The following is a 9,452-nucleotide window of genomic DNA, read 5'->3' on the forward strand; positions in this document are numbered from 1 at the left end:
CACAATTCTTCTTCATATGAGAGTGAAGAATCACAGAACATATCCTTCCACAAAAATATTCCTGTGAACTTCCTCTCTCTCGGATCGAGCCGCCCTTTCACACAATTTCCAGAGCCAAGCATCACAGTGATATCTTGCTCGCACGTCACTACTCCTTTCTCATCTTTTACTTTCAATCAATTGGGATTGCACACCTCAACACAATTCAGATAGATCCACAATTTTTCGTGTGCACAAATATCCCACAACACATGTTCAGAAACTCGTGACACGAACAGCAAACTCATGTGATCCACAGTATTAAATCTTTGCTTTTGCGTGTCACGTAAAGATTGTAACTTCGACAAGGAGTCTCGGTTCGTTCATTTATTTGACAATTCCAACATTGGTGTCGGACCTCGACAAGCACGAATCACACACGCCGTTGGTCATCCATCGGTAAGCACGTACACCGGACCTCCGCAGAAAACTCTACGGAGCGGTATACGCTCGCGCTAAGCATCCATCGTACAGGCACGTAAACCACTCACGCTGGTCACTGACGACGAAGCGCGTATCAAGCACGCTGGGCAAAGTCGACAGAAGCGCGTAATAGTGGCATGCCGAAACATATCGAGATAGCGCGTTAAGCGTCGTGCTGGGCATAGCGAGCTGGCGCGGAATGTGCGCGCTGCACATATCGAAAATCTGACACCTCTTGATATTTAGGCTTTCCATTCTCACGTAAGCCCGGCGCCCGCCTTAAAGACGGAACGTTTCGTTCAGTTTAAATAAACTCATTCGCTCGGACAAAGAGTTGATGCTCAGTAAGTACGAGTATACACGCTAGTGCATACAAGTCACCAACGTCCAAAGGACGATTACCACATAAGGGCCATTCGGTCTTAGACACCGACCCGTGGTCATGCTGTGTAGAGAAAGATCCGGAACGTAAACCGTTCGAAGACACTCGAGATACAAGATCCCGAGGAGCGGTGGACTGCTTCTCGACCGAGATCGTAGAATAGCCACGCGCCCAGCGATGCCTCGACCGGCACGCCCGGACCGACGCTTCTCTTATAGATACCGAGTGGCCGGCCGAGAGGCCGGCGACGGCCGACCGTAGCCGCGCGGCCTTACGGTGGGAACTCGCCGCGCGTGCAGCACTCCCGGCCGGTACGCTGCCACTTAGACTCGGCAGATGAACACGTACACGTACGAGGTCGTATAAAAGTAACTTAATACTAAACTGCGGACATTATACTGCTATAATCACAAACTTTCAACATGTTTCAACCACATATTTTAAGACTATATACATACAGATATAGCAATATTGAAAATATTCTAAGTCCCCGTTCGTGTCGCTCCGGAACCGAATGTCGACGGAACGAAATGACAACGGTAGATCCTTATTCCTGGTGCTCGTGGCTCTCTAAAACCATACACTTGTTCTCCTCTGTCTCTTACCTGTGTCGAGATAATCGAGAATCATGGAGCGTTCGTGTCGCTCCGGAACCGAAAGTCGTCGGTTCGAAACGAGAACGTTAGATCCATATTCCTGATCGTTGAGGCACTCTAAAACTATTAGGCTGTTTTGCTCTCTGATGCCCGTGGACCGAGAGAACGTAGAATAACGGAGCGATCGTGTCGCTCCGGAGCCCGAGCGAAAAAATTCTAAGTCCCCGTTCGTGTCGCTCCGGAGCCCGAGCGAAAAAATTCCAAGTCCCCGTTCGTGTCGCTCCGGAACCGAATGTCGACGGAACGAAATGACAACGGTAGATCCTTATTCCTGGTGCTCGTGGCTCTCTAAAACCATACACTTGTTCTCCTCTGTCTCTTACCTGTGTCGAGATAATCGAGAATCATGGAGCGTTCGTGTCGCTCCGGAACCGAAAGTCGTCGGTTCGAAACGAGAACGTTAGATCCATATTCCTGATCGTTGAGGCACTCTAAAACTATTAGGCTGTTTTGCTCTCTGATGCCCGTGGACCGAGAGAACGTAGAATAACGGAGCGATCGTGTCGCTCCGGAGCCCGAGCGAAAAAATTCTAAGTCCCCGTTCGTGTCGCTCCGGAGCCCGAGCGAAAAAATTCTAAGTCCCCGTTCGTGTCGCTCCGGAACCGAATGTCGACGGAACGAAATGACAACGGTAGATCCTTATTCCTGGTGCTCGTGGCTCTCTAAAACCATACACTTGTTCTCCTCTGTCTCTTACCTGTGTCGAGATAATCGAGAATCATGGAGCGTTCGTGTCGCTCCGGAACCGAAAGTCGTCGGTTCGAAACGAGAACGTTAGATCCATATTCCTGATCGTTGAGGCACTCTAAAACTATTAGGCTGTTTTGCTCTCTGATGCCCGTGGACCGAGAGAACGTAGAATAACGGAGCGATCGTGTCGCTCCGGAGCCCGAGCGAAAAAATTCTAAGTCCCCGTTCGTGTCGCTCCGGAGCCCGAGCGAAAAAATTCTAAGTCCCCGTTCGTGTCGCTCCGGAACCGAATGTCGACGGAACGAAATGACAACGGTAGATCCTTATTCCTGGTGCTCGTGGCTCTCTAAAACCATACACTTGTTCTCCTCTGTCTCTTACCTGTGTCGAGATAATCGAGAATCATGGAGCGTTCGTGTCGCTCCGGAACCGAAAGTCGTCGGTTCGAAACGAGAACGTTAGATCCATATTCCTGATCGTTGAGGCACTCTAAAACTATTAGGCTGTTTTGCTCTCTGATGCCCGTGGACCGAGAGAACGTAGAATAACGGAGCGATCGTGTCGCTCCGGAGCCCGAGCGAAAAAATTCCAAGTCCCCGTTCGTGTCGCTCCGGAGCCCGAGCGAAAAAATTCTAAGTCCCCGTTCGTGTCGCTCCGGAACCGAATGTCGACGGAACGAAATGACAACGGTAGATCCTTATTCCTGGTGCTCGTGGCTCTCTAAAACCATACACTTGTTCTCCTCTGTCTCTTACCTGTGTCGAGATAATCGAGAATCATGGAGCGTTCGTGTCGCTCCGGAACCGAAAGTCGTCGGTTCGAAACGAGAACGTTAGATCCATATTCCTGATCGTTGAGGCACTCTAAAACTATTAGGCTGTTTTGCTCTCTGATGCCCGTGGACCGAGAGAACGTAGAATAACGGAGCGATCGTGTCGCTCCGGAGCCCGAGCGAAAAAATTCCAAGTCCCCGTTCGTGTCGCTCCGGAGCCCGAGCGAAAAAATTCTAAGTCCCCGTTCGTGTCGCTCCGGAACCGAATGTCGACGGAACGAAATGACAACGGTAGATCCTTATTCCTGGTGCTCGTGGCTCTCTAAAACCATACACTTGTTCTCCTCTGTCTCTTACCTGTGTCGAGATAATCGAGAATCATGGAGCGTTCGTGTCGCTCCGGAACCGAAAGTCGTCGGTTCGAAACGAGAACGATAGATCCATATTCCTGATCGTTGAGGCACTCTAAAACTATTAGGCTGTTTTGCTCTCTGATGCCCGTGGACCGAGAGAACGTAGAATAACGGAGCGATCGTGTCGCTCCGGAGCCCGAGCGAAAAAATTCTAAGTCCCCGTTCGTGTCGCTCCGGAGCCCGAGCGAAAATATTCTAAGTCCCCGTTCGTGTCGCTCCGGAACCGAATGTCGACGGAACGAAATGACAACGGTAGATCCTTATTCCTGGTGCTCGTGGCTCTCTAAAACCATACACTTGTTCTCCTCTGTCTCTTACCTGTGTCGAGATAATCGAGAATCATGGAGCGTTCGTGTCGCTCCGGAACCGAAAGTCGTCGGTTCGAAACGAGAACGTTAGATCCATATTCCTGATCGTTGAGGCACTCTAAAACTATTAGGCTGTTTTGCTCTCTGATGCCCGTGGACCGAGAGAACGTAGAATAACGGAGCGATCGTGTCGCTCCGGAGCCCGAGCGAAAAAATTCTAAGTCCCCGTTCGTGTCGCTCCGGAGCCCGAGCGAAAAAATTCTAAGTCCCCGTTCGTGTCGCTCCGGAACCGAATGTCGACGGAACGAAATGACAACGGTAGATCCTTATTCCTGGTGCTCGTGGCTCTCTAAAACCATACACTTGTTCTCCTCTGTCTCTTACCTGTGTCGAGATAATCGAGAATCATGGAGCGTTCGTGTCGCTCCGGAACCGAAAGTCGTCGGTTCGAAACGAGAACGTTAGATCCATATTCCTGATCGTTGAGGCACTCTAAAACTATTAGGCTGTTTTGCTCTCTGATGCCCGTGGACCGAGAGAACGTAGAATAACGGAGCGATCGTGTCGCTCCGGAGCCCGAGCGAAAAAATTCTAAGTCCCCGTTCGTGTCGCTCCGGAGCCCGAGCGAAAAAATTCTAAGTCCCCGTTCGTGTCGCTCCGGAACCGAATGTCGACGGAACGAAATGACAACGGTAGATCCTTATTCCTGGTGCTCGTGGCTCTCTAAAACCATACACTTGTTCTCCTCTGTCTCTTACCTGTGTCGAGATAATCTAGAATCATGGAGCGTTCGTGTCGCTCCGGAACCGAAAGTCGTCGGTTCGAAACGAGAACGTTAGATCCATATTCCTGATCGTTGAGGCACTCTAAAACTATTAGGCTGTTTTGCTCTCTGATGCCCGTGGACCGAGAGAACGTAGAATAACGGAGCGATCGTGTCGCTCCGGAGCCCGAGCGAAAAAATTCTAAGTCCCCGTTCGTGTCGCTCCGGAGCCCGAGCGAAAAAATTCTAAGTCCCCGTTCGTGTCGCTCCGGAACCGAATGTCGACGGAACGAAATGACAACGGTAGATCCTTATTCCTGGTGCTCGTGGCTCTCTAAAACCATACACTTGTTCTCCTCTGTCTCTTACCTGTGTCGAGATAATCGAGAATCATGGAGCGTTCGTGTCGCTCCGGAACCGAAAGTCGTCGGTTCGAAACGAGAACGTTAGATCCATATTCCTGATCGTTGAGGCACTCTAAAACTATTAGGCTGTTTTGCTCTCTGATGCCCGTGGACCGAGAGAACGTAGAATAACGGAGCGATCGTGTCGCTCCGGAGCCCGAGCGAAAAAATTCTAAGTCCCCGTTCGTGTCGCTCCGGAGCCCGAGCGAAAAAATTCTAAGTCCCCGTTCGTGTCGCTCCGGAACCGAATGTCGACGGAACGAAATGACAACGGTAGATCCTTATTCCTGGTGCTCGTGGCTCTCTAAAACCATACACTTGTTCTCCTCTGTCTCTTACCTGTGTCGAGATAATCGAGAATCATGGAGCGTTCGTGTCGCTCCGGAACCGAAAGTCGTCGGTTCGAAACGAGAACGTTAGATCCATATTCCTGATCGTTGAGGCACTCTAAAACTATTAGGCTGTTTTGCTCTCTGATGCCCGTGGACCGAGAGACCGTAGAATAACGGAGCGATCGTGTCGCTCCGGAGCCCGAGCGAAAAAATTCTAAGTCCCCGTTCGTGTCGCTCCGGAGCCCGAGCGAAAAAATTCTAAGTCCCCGTTCGTGTCGCTCCGGAACCGAATGTCGACGGAACGAAATGACAACGGTAGATCCTTATTCCTGGTGCTCGTGGCTCTCTAAAACCATACACTTGTTCTCCTCTGTCTCTTACCTGTGTCGAGATAATCGAGAATCATGGAGCGTTCGTGTCGCTCCGGAACCGAAAGTCGTCGGTTCGAAACGAGAACGTTAGATCCATATTCCTGATCGTTGAGGCACTCTAAAACTATTAGGCTGTTTTGCTCTCTGATGCCCGTGGACCGAGAGAACGTAGAATAACGGAGCGATCGTGTCGCTCCGGAGCCCGAGCGAAAAAATTCTAAGTCCCCGTTCGTGTCGCTCCGGAGCCCGAGCGAAAAAATTCTAAGTCCCCGTTCGTGTCGCTCCGGAACCGAATGTCGACGGAACGAAATGACAACGGTAGATCCTTATTCCTGGTGCTCGTGGCTCTCTAAAACCATACACTTGTTCTCCTCTGTCTCTTACCTGTGTCGAGATAATCGAGAATCATGGAGCGTTCGTGTCGCTCCGGAACCGAAAGTCGTCGGTTCGAAACGAGAACGTTAGATCCATATTCCTGATCGTTGAGGCACTCTAAAACTATTAGGCTGTTTTGCTCTCTGATGCCCGTGGACCGAGAGAACGTAGAATAACGGAGCGAATCGTGTCGCTCCGGAGCCCGAGCGAAAAAATTCTAAGTCCCCGTTCGTGTCGCTCCGGAACCGAATGTCGACGGAACGAAATGACAACGGTAGATCCTTATTCCTGGTGCTCGTGGCTCTCTAAAACCATACACTTGTTCTCCTCTGTCTCTTACCTGTGTCGAGATAATCGAGAATCATGGAGCGTTCGTGTCGCTCCGGAACCGAAAGTCGTCGGTTCGAAACGAGAACGTTAGATCCATATTCCTGATCGTTGAGGCACTCTAAAACTATTAGGCTGTTTTGCTCTCTGATGCCCGTGGACCGAGAGAACGTAGAATAACGGAGCGATCGTGTCGCTCCGGAGCCCGAGCGAAAAAATTCTAAGTCCCCGTTCGTGTCGCTCCGGAGCCCGAGCGAAAAAATTCTAAGTCCCCGTTCGTGTCGCTCCGGAACCGAATGTCGACGGAACGAAATGACAACGGTAGATCCTTATTCCTGGTGCTCGTGGCTCTCTAAAACCATACACTTGTTCTCCTCTGTCTCTTACCTGTGTCGAGATAATCGAGAATCATGGAGCGTTCGTGTCGCTCCGGAACCGAAAGTCGTCGGTTCGAAACGAGAACGTTAGATCCATATTCCTGATCGTTGAGGCACTCTAAAACTATTAGGCTGTTTTGCTCTCTGATGCCCGTGGACCGAGAGAACGTAGAATAACGGAGCGATCGTGTCGCTCCGGAGCCCGAGCGAAAAAATTCTAAGTCCCCGTTCGTGTCGCTCCGGAGCCCGAGCGAAAAAATTCTAAGTCCCCGTTCGTGTCGCTCCGGAACCGAATGTCGACGGAACGAAATGACAACGGTAGATCCTTATTCCTGGTGCTCGTGGCTCTCTAAAACCATACACTTGTTCTCCTCTGTCTCTTACCTGTGTCGAGATAATCGAGAATCATGGAGCGTTCGTGTCGCTCCGGAACCGAAAGTCGTCGGTTCGAAACGAGAACGTTAGATCCATATTCCTGATCGTTGAGGCACTCTAAAACTATTAGGCTGTTTTGCTCTCTGATGCCCGTGGACCGAGAGAACGTAGAATAACGGAGCGATCGTGTCGCTCCGGAGCCCGAGCGAAAAAATTCTAAGTCCCCGTTCGTGTCGCTCCGGAGCCCGAGCGAAAAAATTCTAAGTCCCCGTTCGTGTCGCTCCGGAACCGAATGTCGACGGAACGAAATGACAACGGTAGATCCTTATTCCTGGTGCTCGTGGCTCTCTAAAACCATACACTTGTTCTCCTCTGTCTCTTACCTGTGTCGAGATAATCGAGAATCATGGAGCGTTCGTGTCGCTCCGGAACCGAAAGTCGTCGGTTCGAAACGAGAACGTTAGATCCATATTCCTGATCGTTGAGGCACTCTAAAACTATTAGGCTGTTTTGCTCTCTGATGCCCGTGGACCGAGAGAACGTAGAATAACGGAGCGATCGTGTCGCTCCGGAGCCCGAGCGAAAAAATTCTAAGTCCCCGTTCGTGTCGCTCCGGAGCCCGAGCGAAAAAATTCTAAGTCCCCGTTCGTGTCGCTCCGGAACCGAATGTCGACGGAACGAAATGACAACGGTAGATCCTTATTCCTGGTGCTCGTGGCTCTCTAAAACCATACACTTGTTCTCCTCTGTCTCTTACCTGTGTCGAGATAATCGAGAATCATGGAGCGTTCGTGTCGCTCCGGAACCGAAAGTCGTCGGTTCGAAACGAGAACGTTAGATCCATATTCCTGATCGTTGAGGCACTCTAAAACTATTAGGCTGTTTTGCTCTCTGATGCCCGTGGACCGAGAGAACGTAGAATAACGGAGCGATCGTGTCGCTCCGGAGCCCGAGCGAAAAAATTCTAAGTCCCCGTTCGTGTCGCTCCGGAGCCCGAGCGAAAAAATTCTAAGTCCCCGTTCGTGTCGCTCCGGAACCGAATGTCGACGGAACGAAATGACAACGGTAGATCCTTATTCCTGGTGCTCGTGGCTCTCTAAAACCATACACTTGTTCTCCTCTGTCTCTTACCTGTGTCGAGATAATCGAGAATCATGGAGCGTTCGTGTCGCTCCGGAACCGAAAGTCGTCGGTTCGAAACGAGAACGTTAGATCCATATTCCTGATCGTTGAGGCACTCTAAAACTATTAGGCTGTTTTGCTCTCTGATGCCCGTGGACCGAGAGAACGTAGAATAACGGAGCGATCGTGTCGCTCCGGAGCCCGAGCGAAAAAATTCTAAGTCCCCGTTCGTGTCGCTCCGGAGCCCGAGCGAAAAAATTCTAAGTCCCCGTTCGTGTCGCTCCGGAACCGAATGTCGACGGAACGAAATGACAACGGTAGATCCTTATTCCTGGTGCTCGTGGCTCTCTAAAACCATACACTTGTTCTCCTCTGTCTCTTACCTGTGTCGAGATAATCGAGAATCATGGAGCGTTCGTGTCGCTCCGGAACCGAAAGTCGTCGGTTCGAAACGAGAACGTTAGATCCATATTCCTGATCGTTGAGGCACTCTAAAACTATTAGGCTGTTTTGCTCTCTGATGCCCGTGGACCGAGAGAACGTAGAATAACGGAGCGATCGTGTCGCTCCGGAGCCCGAGCGAAAAAATTCTAAGTCCCCGTTCGTGTCGCTCCGGAGCCCGAGCGAAAAAATTCTAAGTCCCCGTTCGTGTCGCTCCGGAACCGAATGTCGACGGAACGAAATGACAACGGTAGATCCTTATTCCTGGTGCTCGTGGCTCTCTAAAACCATACACTTGTTCTCCTCTGTCTCTTACCTGTGTCGAGATAATCGAGAATCATGGAGCGTTCGTGTCGCTCCGGAACCGAAAGTCGTCGGTTCGAAACGAGAACGTTAGATCCATATTCCTGATCGTTGAGGCACTCTAAAACTATTAGGCTGTTTTGCTCTCTGATGCCCGTGGACCGAGAGAACGTAGAATAACGGAGCGATCGTGTCGCTCCGGAGCCCGAGCGAAAAAATTCTAAGTCCCCGTTCGTGTCGCTCCGGAGCCCGAGCGAAAAAATTCTAAGTCCCCGTTCGTGTCGCTCCGGAACCGAATGTCGACGGAACGAAATGACAACGGTAGATCCTTATTCCTGGTGCTCGTGGCTCTCTAAAACCATACACTTGTTCTCCTCTGTCTCTTACCTGTGTCGAGATAATCGAGAATCATGGAGCGTTCGTGTCGCTCCGGAACCGAAAGTCGTCGGTTCGAAACGAGAACGTTAGATCCATATTCCTGATCGTTGAGGCACTCTAAAACTATTAGGCTGTTTTGCTCTCTGATGCCCGTGGACCGAGAGAACGTAGAATAACGGAGCGATCGTGTCGCTCCGGAGC

This window comes from Calliopsis andreniformis, unplaced genomic scaffold, assembly GCF_051401765.1.
Source record: "Calliopsis andreniformis isolate RMS-2024a unplaced genomic scaffold, iyCalAndr_principal scaffold0394, whole genome shotgun sequence".
In the NCBI taxonomy this organism is placed as follows: domain Eukaryota; kingdom Metazoa; phylum Arthropoda; class Insecta; order Hymenoptera; family Andrenidae; genus Calliopsis; species Calliopsis andreniformis.